Genomic DNA, 24,856 nt, shown 5'->3' with positions numbered 1-24,856 from the left:
GATAGTGTAATATAATATCTCTTCAATATATTTTTATGAGCTTTTGCCTACTATTTTATTCCACATTTTTTATTGATATTAATTAGAGATATTGGTCTGCAGTATTTTTTTTCCTTCTCTGTTTTATCTCTTCCCTAATTTGGGGTATTAAGACAAGATTTATTTTTCATAGAAAGATTTTGGTAGTGTGCCTTACTTTTTTTTAAATATATATTTTATTTTATTTTATAATAACTTTATATTGACAGAATCCATGCCAGGGTAATTTTTGTACAACATTATCCCTTGCACTCGCTTCAGTTCCGATTTTTCCCCTCTCTCCCTCCACCCCCTCCCCTAGATGTGCCTTCTTTATTTCAGCAAATTTTATGCAAAGTTAAATTCCTTTAAAGTTAATTTAAGTTAAACATCAAAGTTAAATTAAATACATTACACTCTGAATGTTTCAGTTATTTCCTCTTGGCTGGAAATTTTATTTCTTTATTAAGATTGGATTATTTGAATTTTGTTGTCTTCATACAGTTATTTTATATTTTTACAAATATCATTTCATTTTTATGTTTTGTTGACATAATTAGTCAAAGCATATAATTTGTAATAATTTTATTTAATTTTTAGTGAATGCTTTAATTTTTATTTTGATAATGATGGGGTTCTAGTGGTATTCAGAGAGTTGTGGAAATCTGCTTTTGGTCGGCACAGGTCCTTTGTGAAAGAATTCACAAACCCAAAGAGTTTTAAATGGCAAAAATGGAAGTTTATTATTGGATGAGAAGTCAACTTTGCTAGAAAAACTGACTTCTTCAGTGGCAAAGTCCTGTTAGGGAAATGGAGGCTGGCACTGAGAAGAGAATGTCTTCTCAGTGAACAGGAGTGCTGGCAGGCAGCTATGCCCTACTCCAGACTTCTTCAAGGATCAGGAGTTTAGAAATATCCTTTAATAGGAAAATCTGAGGCTCAGGTTTCAGGTTGAAAAGAAAGCCAAAGTTCCCAGGACTACATGTCCAATAGAATGGAATTCAGTTTTTGAAGGCTTTTGGAATTTGGAATTTCCTGAAAAGGGTCTGCATCAATGGGGTAATTTGCCTTAGAAAAGGCCCAATCAAGAAGATATGCTCTCATAGAATCTCTGGAGTCTGGGGGGGAGGGGGTCAGGAATCAAAGGGGAACAGAATTTCAGGGTGTTAATTTTACCAGTCAAAAGGGAACACAGTTTCACACCCCCATCAATAATTTGAATTTGACCAAATTTGTGTGCTTTATTAGTTTTTTTAAATTCCTTGCTTTAACATTTTATGACATCATAAAGATGTCATTTTTGGTTTTCTGCATTGTTTTACTTATTTCTTTTTTGATTTTCCAAATTTCTGTTTTAATTTTTCATTGTTTTTTTTGATTTGTTCCTTTCCTGCCTTTTTAAAAGTAGCAATCTAATTCATTATTCTGTTTTTTTCCTCCTTTTTTGTAATGAAAACATAGAAATATTTCTATTTTCTATTAAGGATTGATTTGGATCTATACCTAAAATTCTAGCATGTTGTTTCCTTGTCTCTTTGGTGAAATTATTTATCATTTATGATTTATTCTTTGACCTGTACATTATTTAAGATCAAATTATTTAATCTGTTTAGGTTGGAATACTTTCTTTAAATGCTATTTATTAATTTCTTACTTTAATTGTATTATAGAAATTAAAGGATGTTTAAAATTTTCATTTTTCTGCATTTGTATATGAATTTTTTATTCCTTAGCTTGTGATCAATTTTGTAAATGTGTCACAGAAATCTGAGAAATATGAATAATTTTAATTTTCATTTTGAGCTGGCATCAATCAATTATATCTAATTTATCTATAATTCACTACTTCTTTTTTTTTCTTAGCTATTTCTAGGTTCAGAAGGGGACATAGAGGGCCAATATTTGTCTTTTCTTACTTCCCTTCTGACCCGTGAAAACAGTGGAATTCCAAAAAGATATTTATGCCATCTCTACCATTAGAATACAAGCATTTGATCACCATTCAACCAACCAATAAATATTTGTCAATTTCTTGGTAAGTGTCAAGAACTGTGTTAGATTCAAGGGATACAAATATATAAAATTAAACAATCCATAGAAATTGATAAATGGGGTAACAATTTGTGCCTATGTAAGAATATGAAATAAGCATAAAGAGAATAAATACAAATAAATGTAAGAGAAATACAATAAAGTTTTGGTGGCAAGACATTTTATAGGGGAGAAAAGCGTTTTTATTTAAAAATGGTACTTGATCTGAGAAGAGAGACATTCTGTGAAGCAGAGGTGAGAAGTGAATACAGTAGGCAAGGCAAATAGAAGTTGGAATACTATCTCTGAAGAATAGAGAGAAGACAAATTTGGCTGGATCTTAGAATTTGGGAGAGGAGTGATGTACAATGAGGCTGGATAAGGAGATTGGGACACTTTATGAAGGGCTTTAAAAGCCAACCAGAGGAGTTAATATTTTATTCTAGAAGCAATAAGGAACTGCTGGAATTTATTGAATAAGAGAGTGTCAGGGTCAGATTCATGCTAAGAAAATCACTCTGGCTGCTGTGTGAAGGATAGATTGGAGTAGGAAGAGGCTTGAAGTTGGCAAGACTAATTCTGAGGCCAGTCTAATGATCTAGACAAGAGGTGATAAAAGCCTGAGTGAAGATATGGCTGTTCAAGTGGAGAGAATAAGTTAGATCTGAGAGATAATGTAGCTGTAAAATTTACAAGTTTCCAAGATATACAAAGTTGCAAGATTTAGCAACTAAATGGATTTTGGGTGAAAAAAAAAGTCAGAGATAGCCCTGAGATTATGAACTGGGGAGAGTTGAAGAAAGCTGGTGTCTTTGACAGAAAAAGAAGTTTAATAGTCAAAGATAAGGAGTTTGATGTTTTGAGTTTGAGGTGTTAATATACAGTTGTATTAGTCATCTTCATAGAAATGATAATCTAGCATCTCCAAGCAGCTGGAGTCACTGAGAGGGAGAACTGAGGAGACAGAGAAGATGATGGCCCTGGACAAAATCTTGGAAACACCCACAGACCATCGGGGATTTGATGTAGATGATGAATCAGTAAAAGGAAACTGAAAAGTAGCAGTTAGATTAGTAGAAGGAAAATAGAAAAACCCAGACTGGAGAGAGAGTTTCCAGGAGGAGAGAAGTTTCCATGTCTAATACAGTTGGGAATTGCAAAGAATGAGGATCAATAAGAGACCATAGGTTTTTATAAGGACAGGGGAGATCTGGGCATGTTTGAAGGCAATTAGAAAGGAGTCAGGAAATAAAGAGTGGCTGAAATTTAGTGGAAATAGGTAAAGATTAAAGGGACATTCTATTGAAGAGGAGCATAGGATCAAAATCATGTAAGGCAGGGATTGGCCTTGTCAAGAAGGGCCATCTCATCAGAGAGAAGGAAGAGAGAGTAAGTAATGGGATCAAAGGATTTTGAGTTGACAATTGTAGAAGAAAAAGGGAACTCATGGCAAATAGATAATTGTTTTGGTACCTGCCAGTTATTCAAATGTACCTTTCTGGATTTTTCTTGAAATCTAGGCAGCTGGTAGGGTCAAGAATCCTGATTTGAAATCCAGCCACAGATACCTGCTAGCTGTGGATCTGGCCAAGTCCAAGTCATTTATAATGTTTGCTTAGTTTTCTCATGCTTGTTACAAAGATTAAATGAGATTATACTCGTAAAATGCTTAGCTTACTACTTGCTTGTAACTCCATTTGGGATTTTTCTTGGTAAAGAAACTGGAGTGTTCTGCCATTTCCTCCTTCAGCTCATTTTACAAATGAGGAAACTGAGACAAGCAGGATTAAATGATTTGCCCAGGATCACATAACTAGGAAGTATCTGAAGCCAGATTTAAACTCAGAAAGATGAATCTTCCTACTGACACACTACCTACTTTGCCAGCTAGCTGTCCTCTATTTATACATATTGTAGAATTATTCTCTTCTGGGTTTAATTCTTGGGCTGCACTTAACCTATAATATTTCTTAATTTTTTAAAAAGAGTTTTCTTCTGTTAGTCTGAGTCTTCAATCTCACTTCCTATATTGAGACACTATATCTGGGACCAAGCTCTGACCTCTTGATGGAATAAATAAACCCCAGCAAAACCATGTCCCTGGTAACAATCCAGTGTCTGGGTAGGCCTCAGGAAGGAATACTGACTAGATAAATGGGGCCCTTGTTGAATTTCTTATATGGTCAGGATTATTTATACAGATTGAGCTACTGTGAACTGACCCCCTTTTATAGCATACATGCAGGATGTCTACCCCAAGTTTATTATGTATAAGCATTCCTTAATCACCAAGATTTGACTATCTTGCTTAATGTTTTCCATAAAAGGTCACCAGGGAACTTTGTCCCCCCACCTTATGAGTATCATCATAAAGCTTTGCCCCTTGACTTGAAGATGACTTTAGTCTATGAATTCTTTCAGCACGGCTCCCTACCTTCATGACTTTGTTGTACTTCATTACTCTTCTATCCCATAAGATGGGGTCCTGTAACTGCTGCAGTCTAAATGCTTCTACTGCTGTCTTGCTTTAGTTCTGGATGAAACTGCTGGTTCTTGATCCCTTTACATATTCTTTTTTGGTGGCCCTGGCTTGGGACATGGTGCTGAGGGTGCGAGCTAGGAGCAGACCTTGACTTCTGCCTCCATTTCTTGCTGGCATCAACTTTTTCTCATTCTCTTTAAACATTTACCAATCCTCATGCTGAGATCTTGATAGACTCCAGCTGTCTCTGGGAGAGTATCCTGATAATCAGGCCTTAGGAAGTCTTTCCTCCTTGTTCTCCTCAAATATTCCTGGTCACACAGATTTCAGCTTTCTTGGAGACAGCCTACTTCTATCATCCATCTCCATTTTAGTCTTCTTGTGCAGTAATTTAACAGGACACACATTTTTCTTTTTTTTGTGGCTCTGTCAAAGCTGGGGTAAAGATCCCTCTGAGTTTAGGCCCCATTAACCTGGTGCAGAGCTCTCTTCTTGGCTTCAGATAATCTTTTTGTGCAGAGGTGTTTCTTGGTGTTTCTCTTTCATTTGGTTCGTTGCTTCATCTATTCTAGAGCAATTTCTTAGAGTGTTGTGTTAGTGTTTGGTTATAGCCTTTCATTGTCATCTTTACTGGAAGTCTTATGACAGTCTTTCTATGTTGAATCTATTAGACTTGGCAGATCTATGTGCTCAATTTTCTATTTCCTCATTCCTTTTCAGTTTAAAACTCACTTGATTTGATTCATAAAGCTCTCAGCAAATATCTAGTCATTTGCCAAATCTTCTTGTATAATTTCTCCAATATTTCTTGTACCTGAGCCCTTCTTTCCATTGCAACCACCTCTCACCTTAACTGTTTTGCTATAAAACCCACATAGCTGCTCTCTTGACATTCATCCTGTTTCCTCTTTTATTGACATGGTGAACGGTACTCAAAGAAGTCAGATTATGGCACTTTTTTATTCAAAAAAGCTTCAGAATGATCTGTCTCCACTTCCTTAAAAAAAAAAAAAAATCAAAGTATAAAATCCTTATCCTGTTACTCAGGAATTTCTATAGTCTGGTTGCAGTTTCCCTTTTCAGTTTCTGTTCTGTCCAGAAATACTGAAGGTCTTCAAACCCCCTCACTGATTCTTTTCTGAAGGCAAATCAGGTCATCTTTTGCCTCATTTCTTTTGTAGCCTTAAATCACTGAATGGGCGTTGCCCTCAGACAAACTTGAAACCTGGGAAAGACCTTAGCTATAAAAGGCCAAAGTCTTCCATGACATCCTGGGTTCTCTCCAGTTGTTTTGGCTTTTGTCCTACTTCCCTACTATCCAGCTCTTTTGCAAGTCAAGACCTCACCCTTGGGTTGTCTGGTCTTCCATGAGACTTCCTTTTGTGAACTTTCTGTTGTCCTCAGACCTCAACAGATGCCTTGGATCCTCTTGAATCTTCTGTTTTTATCTTTAATTACCTGTGGGTTGACTTAGGCCCTCCTTGTTTTCCATATTCTCTAATGTATGATATGCAGCACATTGTCCTTTCCTTCACAACTATTGAAATCCCTGGGTTTTGAATTTTTATTGGAATAGTTTTGTTAAGTTTGTATTAATGCTGGTAATAATATGAGTAAAAAAAATTATTGCCTACTAATAAATTAAGTAGTTATTTAAAAAATACAGAAGAGATATACTTTTCACAATGAGAGTACATTGATTCAAAACAGAAAAAACTATGCAATAAAATGTAGAGGAAAAGTTCATAGTTTTTGGAAAGAACTAACTTATAAATCAATAGGGAAAGATGTTGTAAAGGCATAGTGTATAGGGAGCTCACTTCAGAGTAAGGAACATGTGTTAAAGACCAGACTCTGAGCCTTTTAATTCTTTTAATTCTCCAAGCAAGTGGTTAAGGTTATTAGTTGTAGAACAATTGTTTATCTGCATAAGATTTGTTTCTGGGAAATTTCTTTCTTTCTTTCTTTCTTTCTTTCTTTCTTTCTTTCTTTCTTTCTTTCTTTCTTTCTTTCTTTCTTTCTTTCTTTCCTTCCTTCCTTTCTTCCTTCCTTCCTTCCTTTTTTTCTTTTCTTTCTTTCTTTCTTTTCTTTTTTTCTTTCTTTCTTTTCTTTCTTTGTTTTCCTTTATTGGCATCTACTCAGTTTCCAGTTTCTTGCCACTACAAAAAAGACTGCCACAAACATTTTTGCACATGTGCAAATGTCCCTTCTTTAAGATCTCTTTGGGATATAATCCCAATAGAAACACTGCTGAATCATAGGGTATGTACAGTTTGATAACTTTTTGAATATAGTTCCAAACTGATCTCCTGAATGGTTGGATCCTATTCACAGTTCCACCAACAATGTATCAGTGTCCCAGTTTTCCCACATTCCCTACATTTGTCATTACCTCTTCCTGTCATCTTAGCCAATCTTAGAGATGTGTAGTGGTATCTTATAGTTGTCTTAATTTGCATTTCTCTGATCAATATTGATTTGGAGCACCGCTTGATTTCTTATATATTCGAGTCAATTCTCTAATATTTTAGAAACGAGGCCTTTATCAGATCCTTTGGATGTAAAAATGTTTTTCCAGTTTATTACTTCCCTTCTAATTTTGTCTACATTAGTTTTGTTTGTACAAAACTTTTTAACTTAATATAATCAAAATTATCTATTTTATGATCAATAATGATCTCTAGTTCTTCTTTGGTCACAAATTCCTTCCTCCTCCACAAATCTGAGAGGTTCTTCTAATTTGTTTATAATATCATTCTTTATGTGTACATCATGAACCCATTTCAACCTTATCTTGGTATATGGTGTTAGGTGTGGGTCTATGCCTATTTTCTGCCATGCTAGTTTCCAATTTTCCCAGCAATTTTTGTCAGATGATGAATTCTTATCCCCAAAGCTGGGGCCTAATATGTCAAATACTAGACTGTTATAGTCATTGGCTATTTTGTTCTGTGAACCTAACCTATTTCACTGATCAATTTCTCTATTAGCCAGTACCAAATAGTTTTGATGATCACTGCTTTATAATACAGTTTTAGATCTGTTACAGCTAGGCCACCTTCATTTGCTTTTCTCTTCATTAATTCCTTTGAAATTCTTGCCCTTTTGTTCTTCCAGATGAATTTTATTGTTATTTTTTCTAGGTCAATAAAATAGTTTCTTGGGTATAGCATTAAATAAATAAATTAGATTAGGGAGTATTGTCATCTTTATTATATTTGCTCGGCTCATAGATTTTTTTCAAGTCATTCTTTTCTTTGTTTATGTCTTCAGTGTCCCTGTCTCCATAACAGCCCTTTATGATTTGATTTTTGTTTGTTTGTTTATTCATTCTTCCAGCCTACTTCTTGACTTTGGATTTTTATGTTAATGCTGAACTCTGCATGATTTTGAGTGTGTGGCTGGTCTAAGTTTCTGCCCTTTTATGTCCTGTTGTTTTCACAGTTTTAAGCAAGGAGCTTTGCCCCTAAAAGTTGTATGATCCAGGGGCCATCTGTTCTCTCCTGGTCAAAGTTCTGCAAATTATTGACCACAGGTTTAGGTCTATCTATTATCTTTGGTTGTGAGTTATAGTAGACTCCTGCTTGAATCAATCACTAGGAACTTGCTGGGAGGTTCTGAAAGTTTAGAGTAACTAAGTTGCTAACTCCCCCTTTTCTGGAGAAATACTGATTGCTTATGGGTAGGCTGAACCAAAATAATAAAAATAACAATACTGCCTAAAATAATTGGCTTATTCAATACTATAAACAATCAAACCACCAAATTATTACTTTATAGAGCTAGAAAAAAACCAATAATATCCATTTGGAGGAACAAAAGGTCAATACTGTCAAGGGACTTCATGTAAAAAGTGGGAAGGAAGGGAACCTAGCAATACCAGATCTCAGACTACACTGTAGAACCATAATCATCAAAACGGTTAGGTACTATGTAAGAAATAGAGAGATTTGTTAATAGAATAGATTAGATACACACCATACAGAAACAAACAAACCCAGCAATTTAGTGGTTGATAAACAAAAAAGATTATATTGCTTGGGGCAAGAATTCACTTTTTCCTTAAAAAAAAAAAAAAAGCTGTTTAGGGCAGTGTCTCTACTGGGTCTGTATCCCAAAGAGATCATAAAAAAGAAAAAAGGACCCACATGTGCAAAAAATGTTTTATAGCAGCCTTTTTTTTTTTTTTTTTTTTTTTTAATAGTAGCAAGGAACTGGAAACTTGAGTGGATGCTCCTCGGTTGGGGAATGAATAAGTCATGGTATATGAATGTAATGGAATATTATTGTTCTGTAAGAAATGATCAGCAGGATGATTTTAGAGAAACCTGGAGAGACTTACATGAAGTGATGCTAACCAAGAGAACATTATATACAGCAACAGCAAGATTATGTGATGTTCAACTGTGATAAACTTGACTCTTTTCTACAATATGGTGGTTCAGGACAATTCCAGTACACTTGTTATAGAGTCATCTGCATTCAGAGAGAGAACAATGGAGACTGAATGTGGATCGAAGAATAGTATCTTCACGGTTGTTGTTGTTTGCTTGCTTGTTTTTTTTTTTCCCCTCTCTTTTTTTTTAACCATTTTTAATCTGATTTTTCTTGTTGCAACATAGTTGTGGAAATATGTTTAGAAGAACTGCATATGTTTAATCTATATTGGATTACTTGCTGCCTACAGGAGGGGGGAAGTGGGGAGAGAGGAAGAAAATATGGAACACAAAGTTTTGCAAGGGTAAATGTTAAAAACTATCTTTTTATATATTTTGAAAAATAAAAAGCTATTATTCTAAAAAGAATATAAAAAAAACTGTTGAGAAAACTGAAAAAAAGTAACAGAAGTTAGATTTGGATCAGCATCTCAGACTATATATTAAGATAAGCTCCAAATGATTAAATGATTTAGATATTAAGGGTGGCATTATAAACAGATTAGAAGAGTATGGAAGAAATTACCTGTTAAATCTGTCAACAGGGGAAGAGTTTATGACCATATAAAAGGTAAGGAGGTTATCAGGAGGTAAAATGGGAAGTTTTCATGACATAAAATTTTGAAAGTTTGTGAACAAGCAAGCCCAGTCTATAGAAATTGGGAAGAAAGATTTTTGCAGTAAAGTTTTTCTGATAAAGGTTTCATTTGTGAGATTGGAGACTGGTAAGAAGTAAAGTGGTAGGTCAGTGGAATAGATTTGGTATACAAGACACAGCAGTCAATGACTATACCTAGTGTTTAAATAAACCCAAAGACCTGAGATTTTGGGATAATGATTCACTATTTGACAAAATCTGCTGGGAAAACTAGGAAAATAGAACACAAACTAGGTACAGGCCAATATCTCACACCATATATCAAGAAAGGAGACACTATAGTCAAATTAGAAGAGCAAAGAATATTCTTAATTGTCAGATCTATGAGGAGGGGGAGAATTCATGACTAAATAAAAATTAGATAGTATTATAAAATGCAATATAAATAAATTTAATTATATAAATTAAGCTTTTGTATAAACAAAATCAATGCAACCAAGTATTAGAGGAAAAACAGAAAGGTGGGAAACAATCTTTATAGCAACTTTCTCTGATAAAGGTCCTGTTTTTTAAATATGTAGAGAACTGAGTCAACTTTATTAAAAGTACAAGTTATTCCCTAATTGATAAATAGTCAAAGGATATGAACAAGCAGGTTTCAGATGAAGGAATAAAAGCTATTTATAGGCATACAAAGAAGTGCTCTAAATGATTTTTCATTAGAGAAATGAACATTAAAACAATCACTTTGGCTAATATGCCAAAAAAAGGGAAAGTGATAAATGTTGGAGAGGGTATAGGAACTAATGCATTATTGGTAGAGTTGTGAACTGACCCAACTATGCTGGGAAACAATTCGGAACTATACTCAAAGAGCAACCAAACTCTGCATTCTCTCTCTTTTTTTAAATTATAGCTTTTTATTTACAAGATATATGCATAGGTAATTTTTTAGCATTGACAATTGCAAAACCTTTTGTTCCAATTTTTCCCCTTCTTCCCCCCATCCCCCTTCCCCAGATGGCAGATAGACTAGTACATGTTAAATATGTTAAAGTATATGTTAAATACAATATATGTATACATGTCCATACAGTTACTTTGCTTGTGCACACTCTTTGATCTAGTAATATCATTATTAGATCTGTGTCCCAAAGAAACCATAAAGAAGGGAAAAGGACCTACATCTGCAAAAATATTTATAGCAGCCTTTTTCATGCTGGCAAAATATTTGAAATTGAATCATTTGGAGAATGGTTGAACAAACTATGGTATATGAATGTAATAGAACACTACTATATAATAAGAAATGGAGAACAGGCAGATTTCGGAAAAACCTAGAAAGACTTGTATGAACTTATGCAAAGAAAAATGAGCAGAACAAGGAAAACATTGTGTGTAATGTCAGCAACATTGTATAATGATCAACTATGAATGACACAAGTTCTTCCCAGCATCTCGGTGATCTAAGACAAGTCCAAAGGACTCACTAATGAAAATGCTATCAAAATCCAGATAAATAACTGATGGACTCTGAATGCATATTGAAGCGCGCACACACACACACACACACACACGCACGCACATTTGGTGAGGCATTTAGGATTAAGTGACTTGCCCAGGATCATACATCTAGATAGTGTTAAGTATCTGAGCCAGATTTTAACTGGTCTTCCTGACTTCAGGGTTGGTACTCTATCTACTGCATCGTCTGTCTAGCTGCTCCTTGAAGCATACTTTTTTTTACTTCTTTCTTGTAAGGATTTTTTCCTTTTGATTTGCTTCTTAAACAACTATGACTAATATGGAAATATATTTTAAATGATCGCACATGTATAACTTATATCAGACTTCCCTACTATCTTTGGAAGAGGAAAACGAAAAAGAAAAATTTGGAACTCAAAAGCCTATAAAAATGATTGCTAACATTTTCTTGACAAGTAGCTGGAGGAAAAATAAAATATTATCTTAAAAAATAAGACACGATCATGCCATTGGCCACTTGATAAATGGTCAAAATATAAATGCACAATTTTCAAAGGAAGAAATCTATTTCACATATGAAAAAAGTTATCATTAGTAACCTGAGAAATGCCAATTAAAATAGATTTGAGTTTCTACCTTATTTATCATATTAGTACAGAATTTTTAAAAAAGGAAAATTGCAAATATTGGAGGATCTGTGGGAGGAAAAGGACACTCTAGGAAGAACTGTGAATAACTGCTCCAGCTCTTCTGGAAAGCAATTTTAAATTATGCCCCCAAAGCCATTAAATTGTGTATACTCTTTTATATAGCAATATCATTACTCTGTCTATATCCCAAACAGATTAAAGAAAAGAGGAAAGAGACCCATATGTATAAAACTGTTATAACAAAGAATTGGAAATTGAGGGAGTGCCCATCAATTAAAGAATGGTTGAACAAGTTATGGTATATGTATACCATAAATATGGTTTATATGTATACATACATATACAATAGTATATTGTTATGGGCCAGAAATTGAAACAAGGTGCTAAGTCATTGGAATTGATAGAGACAATGGTTATCTAGTTTAGCATGGTGCTTAACAGTTCTCTAGCTCATTACATGTACTTAGTACTTACTATAGTTCCACAAGATTCACACCTTTAAGAGAGCATTTATAAGCTAGGAGCCTCACCCAGGATTCAGTCGGGGAGATTCAGAAGCCAGAGAAGGCAGGCGGGAGCTCAAGCTCTCGGAACCAAGGCTACAGTAGGCCTCTAAGAAAGCTAACCAGGTCGCAGGAAAGGAGACAAGACTTGCAAAGAGACAGTAAAAGATTTGGACTTTAATACCTGGCTACATTTAGAGTGATTACTGAAGTGAAACTAAGGCTGCCTCCAGAGACCCCAAGAAAACCCCAACAAGAGAAGATTACATTTTAGAGAAGAATATTACAGTATATATGATGGCATTTGTAAGAAATTGTGCTGTAAGAAATAAGAGATGGTTTCAGAAAAATATGACAGTTCTTATATGAACTGGTGTAATATGAAGTGATATAGTTTATATAACAACATCATCTTAAAGATAAATAGTTTTGAAAGACTTAGAAACTGTGATTGACACAGTTGGTAATCACAATTCCAGAGAAGGCATGATGAAACATTCTATCCACCACCAGATAGATAATGAATTCAGAGCTTTTAATTTTTATTTTCTCTTGTTCGGATATGACCAATGTGTGAATTTGTTTTGACTATACATTTTGTAACAGATTTTTCTTGCTTGCTTAGTTGGTGGTTAAGGGATATGGGAGGAAGAGAACTCAGACTTTAAAATAAAATTGAATTTAAAACAGGTTATTAATATGCTAAGCAAGAAGTAATGACCACTTAATAGGTGATAGGACAGTGTCTATGTGAGTGGAAAAAAGGGGATAGATATGAGAAATATTATGGAGATAGGAGATAGGAGAGAGTAATGAACTATTTAAGGTTATAAACTTAGTTGCCTGGAAAGAAAATGGTACTCTCAACAAAGAGAGGTGTTCAGAATATGGATTTTTTGGGGGGAGGAGGGTAATATAATGAGTTCTGTTGTGGAGATTTGAGTTTTAAATCCTAACAAGACAGTTCAAAATGTGCGGTGGTGAGGACAACTGTCCAGCTAGTGAGAGAAGATTTAGGGCAAAAACTAGGGCTGGTTATGTGCATATGGCAGTCTTCAGCGCAGAGACAATAAATGAACCCATTTCAATCTGATAAGAGACTGAGAGAAGGGGAGAAGAGGGGAGGGGAGGGATGAAGAAGAAAGGAGAAGAAAAGAGAGAGAACAACCACAATAGATCCTTGGGGATACACCCACAGTTAGGAGATTAGGGTAGGTTTATGGTTGATCTAGCAAAAGAGAGTAGTCAGAATAGTAGGAGGAGAGCCAAGAAAGAATGGTGTCATGAGAACTTAAAGAGGAGAATACTATTCACATATAGAGGATGGTAAACAATGACTAATGTTGCAGAAAAGATTAAGAAGAATGACAATTGAGAAAAAGCCAATTAACTGGTCAATTTAGTAATGAAGGTAATTATTGGTTACTGTGGAGAAAGGAGTTTCATTTGAGAATTGAAATCAGAAGTAAGATTGCAAGAGATTGAGAAGTGATAGGAGAGAAAGTGAGAAACAAAAAATATAGACTTTTTCTAGGATGGTAGTTTTGAAAGGGAAAAGATATATAAGACAATATCATGAAGGAATCTTAGGATCAAGTGAGAATTTTTTAAGGATAGGAGAGCCCTGGGCATATTTGTAGTCAACAAGGAATGAGCCAGTAGATGAAATTAAAAATTAGAAGAGAGCAGCATGTGGGGCAATCTGTTGGAGAATATAGGAATGAATATGATAAGAGAACTATGGCTTTGGGCATCTCCATCATGAAGGAGGAAAGAATGAGTGATAATTGTCAAACTGTATGGAGCTTATACATTGCACTGGAAATACTAATTCAGCCAAAAAGAAAGGTAAGTCCTTGCCTTTTGAGGAGCTTATATATATCTATTTTTATTTAGTTTTTTTATTAAAGCTTTTTATTTGCAAAACATATGCATGGGTAATTTTTCTTTTTTTTTTTCTTTTTTTAAATTTTATTTTATAATAACTTTATATTGACAGAGTCCATGCCAGGGTAATTTTTTTTACATCATCCCTTGCACTCACTTCTGTTCTGATTTTTTCCCCTTCCTCCCTCCACCTCCTCCCCTAGATGGCAAGCAGTCCTATATATGTTAGATATGTTGCAGTATATCCTAGATACAATATGTGTTTGCAGAACCGAACAGTTCTCTTGTTGCACAGGGAGAATTGGATTCAGAAGGTAAAAATAACCCGGGAAGAAAAGCAAAAATGCACATAGTTCACATTCGTTTCCCAGTGTTCTTTCTTTGGGTGTAGCTGCTTCTGTCCATCATTTATCAATTGAAACTCAGTTAGGTCTCTTTGTCAAAGAAATCCACTTCCATCAGAACACATCCTCATACAGTATCATTGTCGAAGTGTATAATATTCTCCTGGTTCTGCTCATTTCACTTAGCATCAGTTCATGTAAGTCTCTCCAAGCCTCTCTGTATTCATCCTGCTGGTCATTTCTTACAGAACAATAATATTCCATAACGTTCATATACCACAATTTACCAGCCATTCTCCAATTGATGGGCATCCATTCAATTTCCAGTTTCTAGACACTACAAACAGGGCTGCCACAAACATTTTGACACATACAGGTCCTTTTCTCTTCTTTAGTATCTCTTTGGGGTATAAGCCCAGTAGTAGCACTGCTGGATCAAAGGGTATGCACAGTTTGATAACTTTTTGGGCATAATTCCAGATTGCTCTCCAGAATGATTGGATTCGTTCACAACTCCACCAGCAATGCATCAGTGTCCCAGTTTTCCCGCATCCCCTCCAACATTCATCATTTTTTCCTGTCATCTTAGCCAATCTGACAGGTGTGTAGTGGTATCTCAGAGTTGTCTTAATTTGCATTTCTCTGATCAATAGTGACTTGGAACACTCTTTCATATGAGTGGTAATAGTTTTAATTTCATCATCTGAAAATTGTCTGTTCATATCCTTTGACCATTTATCAATTGGAGAATGGCTTGATTTCTTATAAATTAGAGTCAGTTCTCTATATATTTTGGAAATGAGGCCTTTATCAGAACCTTTAACTGTGAAGATGTTTTCCCAGTTTGTTGCTTCCCTTCTAATCTTGTTTGCATTAGTTTTGTTTGTACAAAGGCTTTTTAATTTAATATAATCAAAATTTTCTATTTTGTGATCAGTAATGGTCTCTAGTTCATCTTTGGTCACAAATTTCTTTCTCCTCCACAAGTCTGAGAGATAAACTATCCTATGTTCCTCTAATTTATTTATAATCTCATTCTTTATGCCTAGGTCATGGACCCATTTTGATCTTATCTTGGTATACGGTGTTAAGTATGAGTTCATGCCTAATTTCTGCCATACTAATTTCCAGTTATCCCAGCAGTTTTTATCAAATAATGAATTCTTATCCCAAAAGTTAGGATCTTTAGGTTTGTCAAACACTAGATTGCTATAGTTGACTATTCTGTCTTGTGAACCTAACCTTTTTCACTGATCAACTAATCTATTTCTTAGCCAATACCAAATGGTTTTGGTGACTGCTGCTTTATAATATAATTTTAGATCAGGTACAGCTAGGCCACCTTCATTTGATTTTTTTTTCATTAATTCCTTTGAGATTCTTGACTTTTTATTGTTCCATATGAATTTTGTTGTTATTTTTTCTAGATCATTAAAATATTTTCTTGGAAGTCTGATTGGTATAGCACTAAATAAATAGATTAGTTTAGGGAGTATTGTCATCTTTATTATATTCGCTCAGTCTATCCAAGAGCACTTAATATTTTTCCAATTATTTAAGTCTGACTTTATTTGTGTGGAAACTTTTTTGTAATTTTGCTCATATAATTCCTGACTTTCCTTTGGTAGATAGATTCCCAAATATTTTATGCTGTCAACAGTTATTTTGAATGGAATTTCTCTTTGTATCTCTTGCTGTTGGATTTTGTTGGTGATGTATAAAAATGCTGAAGATTTTGGGGGATTTATTTTGTATCCTGTTACTTTGCTAAAATTAGGAATTATTTCTAATAGCTTTTTAGTAGAATCTCTGGGGTTCTCTAGGTATACCATCATATCATCTGCAAAGAGTGATAGTTTGGTTTCCTCATTGCCTACTCTAATTTAATCTCTTTCTCAACTCTTATTGCAGAGGCTAGTGTTTCTAATACAATATTGAATAATAATGGTGATAGTGGGCAACCTTGCTTCACTCCAGATCATGGGTAATTTTTCAACATTGACCCTTGCAAAGCCTTCTGTTCCAAATTATCCCCTCCTTACCCCCACCCCCTCCCCAGATGGCAGGTAGTTCAGTACATATAAAATATGTTAAAATATATGTTAAATCCAATATATGTATACATATTTATACAGTTATCTTGCTGCACAAGAAAAATCTGATCAAGAAGAAAAAAAAAAACTGAGAAAGAAAATAAAATGCAAGCAAACAACAATAGAAAGACAATGCTATGTTGTGGTCCACACTAAGTTTTTCACCATCCTCTCTCTGGGTGTAGATGGCTCTTTTTATCACTGAATCCTCTCATCGTTGAAGAGAGCCATGGAGGAGCTTATATCTTAATGTGGAAAATAAGACATAAAAGGAAGTTGAAAAGGATAGGAGGAAAAGGTCTCTGGTATGGGTATAAAATGAAAAAATTCAAAATAAGTACAACCTATTGGAAAAGGAAAAGAGAGAACCTTGCTGCTCCCCCATAAAGTGAAGATTCTAGGAGGAAAGCCTTCTACTTGCCAATCACAGAGGGAAGGTCCCTAGGGGCAGAGATTTTTACGCATTTCCCTTTTCATAAAAGCCCAAGTTCCTTTGCCTTGTAAAGTATTTTCTCTAATCTGTGGACCTTATCTCTTGCTTCCTAACCCTAATCATGCTCCATGAAACAGCATCTTTGACTATATGGGACTAAATGAACTGTCAGGACTCCCTGGAGAATTCCCCATTTGGTCTGGGAAACATACTAGAACAAGTAAGATCATGGGAGTATTCCATACTGCAATTCTGCCTCTATACTTAATATAACATCTTATTCCATGCTCTTACTTCATAACCAGGCAGCCATCCTAGGCAAAAATTTCCTATCATCAACATTGATTTATTAATATTGCTTTCCTAAAGACAGAGCTCTTTAGGAGAGTTGGTGGGTCATGTGAATAGGCAGAGTAGATAATGACTGACCTACCTTGTGTAATTTCAAGGAACTTAGAAAGAACTCTTAGTTCTTTGACCACCCAAAACTCCTTTACTGGCTGGTTGTTACTAGATTTTGGTTGTCTAAATTCTATTCTATTGCTTGGTTGTCCTTTTCCATGGAGGAATTAGTAGAGTAGAAACTTTGTAGCAGAATATGTTTAACCAACTCCAACATAGAAAGAGTAACTTCATTTAATGGGATATTTTACATTTTACTCTTTCCATACCTAGCAACTTTAATTCCTCATTTCCTTTACTATTCTCAAAAAGGCAGAATTTCTCTAGAAATGCATCTTGCTTTTCCTTTAAGAAAAAGGGAAGTTTTTGCTTTCCCCAGTGTTAGAAAGAATTCTAATTATGCAGAGTGGCATTGTAACTCCCGCCTCTTCCCTCTCTTCCCCCCCCCCCCCCCCCCCCCCCCCCCATAAAGCTTGGAGATCTTAGTTTATGGACACTCTGGGAATAGCAGCTGAGGACTCTGGTGGTTATAATAAACTTCTGCAATATTTGTTTAGATAGAGCAATCAACTGGTATGCCCTGGGTATGTGGGAGTTGTACAAACAAGAGCCTAAAAGTGAATTCCTCAGCTTTCAATCTCAGGGAATTTAGGGACTGGCTTATATAAACTTTGTTCTAAGATTTTCGAACATGTTTGTTTTTTTTTTTTCCACTAAAATGGCAACTATTTTACATTGAACTTCACCAGCATTTAATTCATTTGACCATAGAATTTAAGTTTGGAAGAGCCCTTAGAAACTGATCCAGTCTGAATACTTCACTTTACAAATTTAAAAACTGAAGCTCAAATTAAGAATATGCTCTGGCATTCTGGCTTAAGTCTTGATCATTCAAGTGAAACTATTCTCTCTAAAGTTACCAGTGATCTCCTAACTGCCAAATAGAAATAGATGATGACCTTTTCCCAATCTTTATCCTTGACCTCTCTGAAGCATTGAAAACTTTTACCACTCTTCATCTGCAGAATCTTTTCTCTCTGGGTTTTCATTACATTCTTCTTTTTTTCTTTTATAACCATTCCTTCTAGGTCTCTTTTATTGAATTTTATCTACACTACCTCTAATTGTGGATATACCCTAAATATTTATTGGCCTGGACTACCTCCTTTTTCCAAATATTCTCTCTCTCACTTAATGATCTTATGAACTTAGATAAGTTCAGTTATCATTATATGCACATGACTCCAGATTTTATATTCAAGGCCCTTTTCTCTCCTGTGATCTCTAATTTCATAACACCAGATACCTAGTGGACATTTTGAAATAGATGTTCCATAAGCATCTCAAGTTTAATCAGTCCAAACCAGAATGAATTAGCTTTCCCTCCCCCAAACTTTTTTGTCAACTTCTTTCCTGTCAAGACCACGATACTTTCAGTGACCTAAGTTTAAAACCGTCATCTTCATCTTCTTAGTCTCATTTACTCCACATTTCTAATCAATGCTCAAATCTGTCATTTCTACCTTTATAACATTCACATTAGTCCCCTTCTTTCTATTCAGATGTCCATTACTCTAGTTTAGGCCCAAATCACTTCTAGCCTGGGATATTTTGATAGTCTCTTAATTGGTTCCTTTGCCTCATCCATCCTCACTGCAATTCATTTTCCATACAACTAGCAAAGTGGTTTTCATGGAGGACAGCTCTAGACATGTTATTTTTCTTCTCATTGTTAACTGTGGGATCAAATTTAAATGCTCTTATTTGGATTTTAAAAAAACCCTTCATAAACTGGTCCTAATTTATTTTTCTAGCCTTATTACACATTACTGTCCTTCACACTAACTGGCTGTCTTGGTGTTCCTCACACATGACATTTCATCTCCTATCTCCATTTTGTAATATGGACTTCCTCTTCAGCTCTGTCTCTTAAAAAGCCTTATCTTTAAAAATCCATTCAGGTACTACCTTTTCCATGACATTTTCCCCAGATCTCCTTAGTTGCTATTGTTCCCCCCAAGATATATTGTAAATAATTAGAATTAGATAAATTAGAATTAAAATAACTGCAATTCCAACTCACATCCATCAACCTGACAAAAATGACAAAGAAAGGAAAATGAGGAAGGGAGGACAGTGGAAAAACAGGGACACTTTTATACTGTTGGAGCAACCATTCTGTAAAACAATTTGGGATTATATTATCAGAGTTGCTAGATTATGGTCACTCTTTGAACTAACAATACCACTACTAATGTGTATTCTAAAGAGATAAAAGAAGGGAAAGGACTCTTATGTACAAAAATAATATATAATCTTGTTATAACAAAAAACTAGAATTGGGGCATTAGGGGCTAAAGATGACCTGAATAAACTATGGATTTATAGTGGATTTTTGTGCTATGAAAGGGATGGTTTCAGAGAAATACGGGAATGTATATGAACTGATACAACAGTAAGTGAGAAGAATCAAGAGAATGCTTATATCAACATAGTGAAGACAGTTTTGAAAGACTTGAAGAACTCTGATTATTATAGGGACCAACTATATGATCCAGAGGACTGATGGTGAAATGTGATACCAATCTTCTCACAGAAATGGACTTAAATTGCAGAATAAGACATCTATGTCCATGGGGTGGGGAGTGGGGGATGGGGGGGGCGGGGGTGGGAGAGATTTGCTTTATTGTATATATTTAATATAAGACTTTTACTTTTCTTTTGAGGGGGTAGGGAGATGGCATGAAGAGGAAGAGAGGAGTTAGGAATAGAGTTACTCCCAAAAAAGTAAGGAAGCAAAAAGGAAAATGTCATTGAAACATATTTTTAAAATATGGAAAAGATTAGAAAGCCAGAAAAAATCACAAACAAGCTAAAAGGTTTTGAAAATGTTATGTTGAATTTACATAACTTAAAAGAAAACAGACTATATATAATAGTTTGTTTATACTACCTTCTTTATATACATATGTTCTTTTGTCCTGAACTTACTAGGACCTATTTAAAAAACAACAATCTCTACCTTGTGTCTGTTTTATTTATACCTAGATATGTATAAGCTCTCTGCCCTGAATAGCTGATAAGTTGCTTGAGGACAAGGACTGTTTCATTTTTTTTTTTTTTCTTTTGTTTCCTTATGCTTAATTTCTTAAAAAAAAAATAAAATAACAATGGCAGTGTGGTGATTTATACTTCAGATAGATTTTGAGGTAGTTACTTTCTAAGTTCCCTTCTAATTCCAAAATTCTGTTATAATGACAGTGAACATTTTTATACTGTTTTATTATTATTAAATACTTGCTAAATTAATATCCCAATTGATCCTTACTGAAAAACCCTTTAAGCAAGCAGTGTGTATATAAAATTGCTATCCTCATTTAATAGGTAAGAAAACTGTAGTTACTTGCCTGAGACCATGAAGCTCTTAAGTGAAGTAATCAAATCTGGTCTCTTCATTCCTAGTCTATTGTGCTTTCAATTGAAGTTGATTGTCTCTTTATGCCAATATACAGATGCCACTCTTTGGTTTTGATCACATATAATTTAAAATGTTCTTTTCTCTAGTATAGATTGTTAAAGTACTTTATTACTTACCACTTTCTAATTTTGCTTTTTCATGAAAAAGAGTGGGACTATGGTGTATATTGTTGATGTCTTTTCTCTTACCATTTCAAAGGAATCAGAATGAATCATGAATAACATGACATTCAAGAAATTATGATTTAAAGATGTTAACCCCAACCGCATATAGAATGTTGGCAAATTTTTACTTTGAGCAAATTGAAGTCTCCTTCAAAAAAAAGCTCTGTCTTTTAGAAATTATGAAAGTCATTTGCTTTACTCTGATCCTATTGAGAGACGTATTGTGCAGTGGAAAGAAAACTGGAATTTAGTCAAACAGCCTGGGCTGAAATGTCAGTTCTTTGATGTAAAAACTTTGAAGTTTTGGATGCCACTTTTATTCTCTGAACTTCACTTACCTCTTTTGTGAAATGGATAAAATAATTTGTACTACCTCAAAGGCTAATTTATAACTAATCAAAAAACTGCTCCTTTTTCAGTCATTCTATCACTTTCATTATGGTTTATAAGATTACCATTTTGTATTTGTTTGTTTCATAATCCTGTTGTGGCTAAAAAAAAAATCCATCACTTAATAACCAATCTTCCAGTGGAGTTCCAGTGGAATTCGCTAGGTTGGTCTATAGACAGCAAATATACCCTGTCATCAGGATGTTGTGAAGTTCCAGTTTGTGTTAGAAATGTTTCCTTGGGAATTAACCATGCACAACTTCAAACTTAACTGATTAACTAATATGACAGACAAGAAGAATGACAAATGCTGGAGGGGATGTGAAAACTTGGGACATTAATACTCTGTTGATGTATGAAAAGGCGCTCCAAATCACTATTGATCAGAGAAATGCAAATTAAGACAACTCTGAGATACCACTACATACCTCTCAGATTGGCTAAGATGACAGGAAGAGATAATAACAAATGTTGGAGGGGATGTGGGAAAATTAGGACACTAATACATTGTTGGTGGAATTGTGAACAAATCCAACCATTCTGGAGAGCAATTTGGAACTATATTCAAAAAGTTATCAAACTGTGCATACCCTTTGATCCAGCAGTGTTACTACTGGGCTTATATCCCAAAGAGATCTTAAAGAAGGGAAAGGGACCTGTATGTGCAAAAATGTTTGTGGCAGCCCTTTTTGTAGGGGCTAGAAACTGGAAATTGAATGGATGCCCATTAATTGGAGAATAGCTAAATAAATTGTGGTATATGAATATTATGGAATATTATTGTTCTGTAAGAAATGACCAACAGGATGATTTCAGAGAGATCTGGAGAGACTTATATGAACTAATGCTAATGATGAAATGAGCAGGACCCAGGAGATCATTATACACAGCAACAACAAAATTATACGATGATCAGTTCTGATGCTTGTGACTCTCTTCAACAATGAGATGATTCAAACTAGTTCCAATTGTTTAGTAATAAAGAGAGTCCTACACCCAGAGAGAGAACTATGGGAAATGAGTATGGACCACAACATAGCATTTCAACTCTTTGTTATTGTTTGCTTGCATTTTTGTTTTCCTTCTCAGTTTTTTTCTCTTTCTAGATCCAATTTTTCTTGTGCAGCAAAATAACTCTATAAATATGTATACATATATTGGACTTTAACACATTTAACATGTATTGGAATACCTGCCATCTAGGGGAGAAGGTGAAGGGAAGGAAGGAGAAATGTTGGAACAGAAGGTTTTGCAAGGGGCAGTGTTGAAAAATTACCCATACATATGTTTTGTAAATAAAAAGCTATAATAATAAAAAAGAAAAAAATACTTTGTTGATGTAGCTGTGAAGTGATATAATCATTCTTCAGAATAATTTGGAAATATGCCAAAAGTGCTGTCAAACTGTGCATTTATATCCTTTGATCCAGCAATAACTCTAACTAGGTCTGTGCCCCAAACAGGTAAAAGAAAAAAAAAGAATAATCTTATATGTACAAAAATATGTCTCGCAGCTCATCTTGTATTGGTAAAGAATTAAAAGTGAGTGGATGCCCATCAATTGGGGAATGGCTGAACAAGTTATAATATATGATTGTGATGGAATACTATTGTGTTGCAGAAACAATGAACAGGATAGTTTCAAAAAATCTGGAAAATCTGGAAAAACATATATGAACTGATGCAAAGTGAAATGAGCAAGATGAGATGAATCTTGATGATGAGAATAACAATGATATTGTAATAATAATCAACATTGAAAGACTTAGCTACTCTGATCAATACAATGATCTACAATCATTCCAAAAGATTCATAATGAAAAGATGCTACCCACCTTCAGAGGGAGAATTGATGAGTTCTGAATAAAGATTGAAATATATTATTTATTTCTCTTGCTTTTTTTTTTTTTTTTTTTTTTTTTGCAACATATGATAATAGGTATCATATTGCTTGTCTTCCCAATGGTGGAAGGAGAGAGGGAGAGAATTTGGACCTCAAAAGTTTTAAAATGAATGCTTAAAAGTTTAAAAAGAAAAAAAAAAAAGGATGTAATCATGGTAGGACAAAGACAGAATTCAGTCCATGCTACAAGATCTTTAAAAAAGCTAAAGAAAGAAGAAACTTAAAATGTATGAGATGACAAATAGACCTTTGAAAATGCCAAACTCTTAGTTTTCCTAATATTTTTAGCCTACGATGTCTCTAGGGTCAAATATAAACTTCTGGATACTTAATAGTCTTCATAAGCTGGCCTCTTCATCTTATCCTTAGATGTTACTTCCCTCCCTGTTTTCAATCTGCTACATTGGGCTATATATGGTTTCTCACACATAACACTCTTTTGCCTCCCATCTCTTTGCCTTTGCATTGACTATCCTCACCTGGAAGGTTTGCTTTCTATATACTTCCTACAAACCTGATTTCCTTGAACAAAGGCATTTTCTGCAAGAGATCTTCCCTCTCCTGTCTGCTCCCAGATGCTAATGCTTTCCTCTCTGAGGTTACTTTGTATCTGTTTAGTCATTAAACTTTTATTAAGTATGTGCTATGTGCCCATAATCACTGAGAAAGAAAGAAAAGAAAAGAAAAAACCCAAAACAAAACAAACCACCCCATCCTTACTCTCAAGGAGCTCACTTGAGCTAATTGGGGAGATAAGATGAAAACAACTATGTACAAGTAAGATGTATACAGGACAAATTGGAGATAATCAATGGAGGGTTGGCACTAGCATTAAGGGAGATCAGGAAAGGCTTCTTACGAAAGTTACAATTTTCACTGGGACTATAAGAAAGAAAGGGAAGCCAGGAGGTAAAGATGAGGAGGGTAAGTATTCTAGCTATGGAGAAGAGCCACTAGTGTCTGGAATTGGAGTGTTTTGTGTGTCGAACAGCAGAGAGCTATTGGATTACAGAATGTGTGGACTATATAAGAAGAATGGAAAGGAAGAAAGGGGCCAGCTTGTAAAGATCTTTGAATGCCAAACTGAGAATTTTAAATTTGATCCTGAAAGTGATTTAGAGCCATCTTTATTGAATATGGAGATGAAATGGCCAGATTAATTTTTTTTAATGTTATCTATGTTTTATTCTATTTTTATTTACATTATTAAATGTTTCCCAATTGCATTTTTTTTTAAATTTTTTATTTAATAATTACATTATATTGACACTCGTTTCTGTTCCGATTTTTTTCCCCCTCCCTCCCTCCACCCCCTCCCCTAGATGGCAAGCAGTCCTTTATATGTTGGATATGTTGCAGTATATCCTAGATACAATATATGTTTGCAGAACCGAACAGTTCTCTTGTTGCGTAGGGAGAATTGGATTCAGAAGGTATAAATAATCCGGGAAGAAAAACAAAAATGCAGATAGTTTACATTCGTTTCCCAGTATTCTTTCTTTGGGTGTAGCTGCTTTTGTCCGTCATTTATCAATTGAAACTCATGGCCAGATTAATTT

General features: G+C 34.7%; 1 protein-coding gene across 2 annotated transcripts in view; it reads left to right on the top strand.

Annotated features, from left to right (window-relative positions):
• PKIG (cAMP-dependent protein kinase inhibitor gamma) overlaps nt 1-24,856 on the top strand; it is an 85,609-nt gene that overhangs the window by 7,626 nt on the left and 53,127 nt on the right. The window lies entirely within an intron of this gene.

This window comes from Antechinus flavipes, chromosome 2 (assembly GCF_016432865.1).
Source record: "Antechinus flavipes isolate AdamAnt ecotype Samford, QLD, Australia chromosome 2, AdamAnt_v2, whole genome shotgun sequence".
In the NCBI taxonomy this organism is placed as follows: Eukaryota; Metazoa; Chordata; class Mammalia; order Dasyuromorphia; family Dasyuridae; genus Antechinus; species Antechinus flavipes.
The sequence above is the reverse complement of the archived record's forward strand: the minus strand, read 5'-3'. Positions and strand labels throughout refer to the sequence as shown.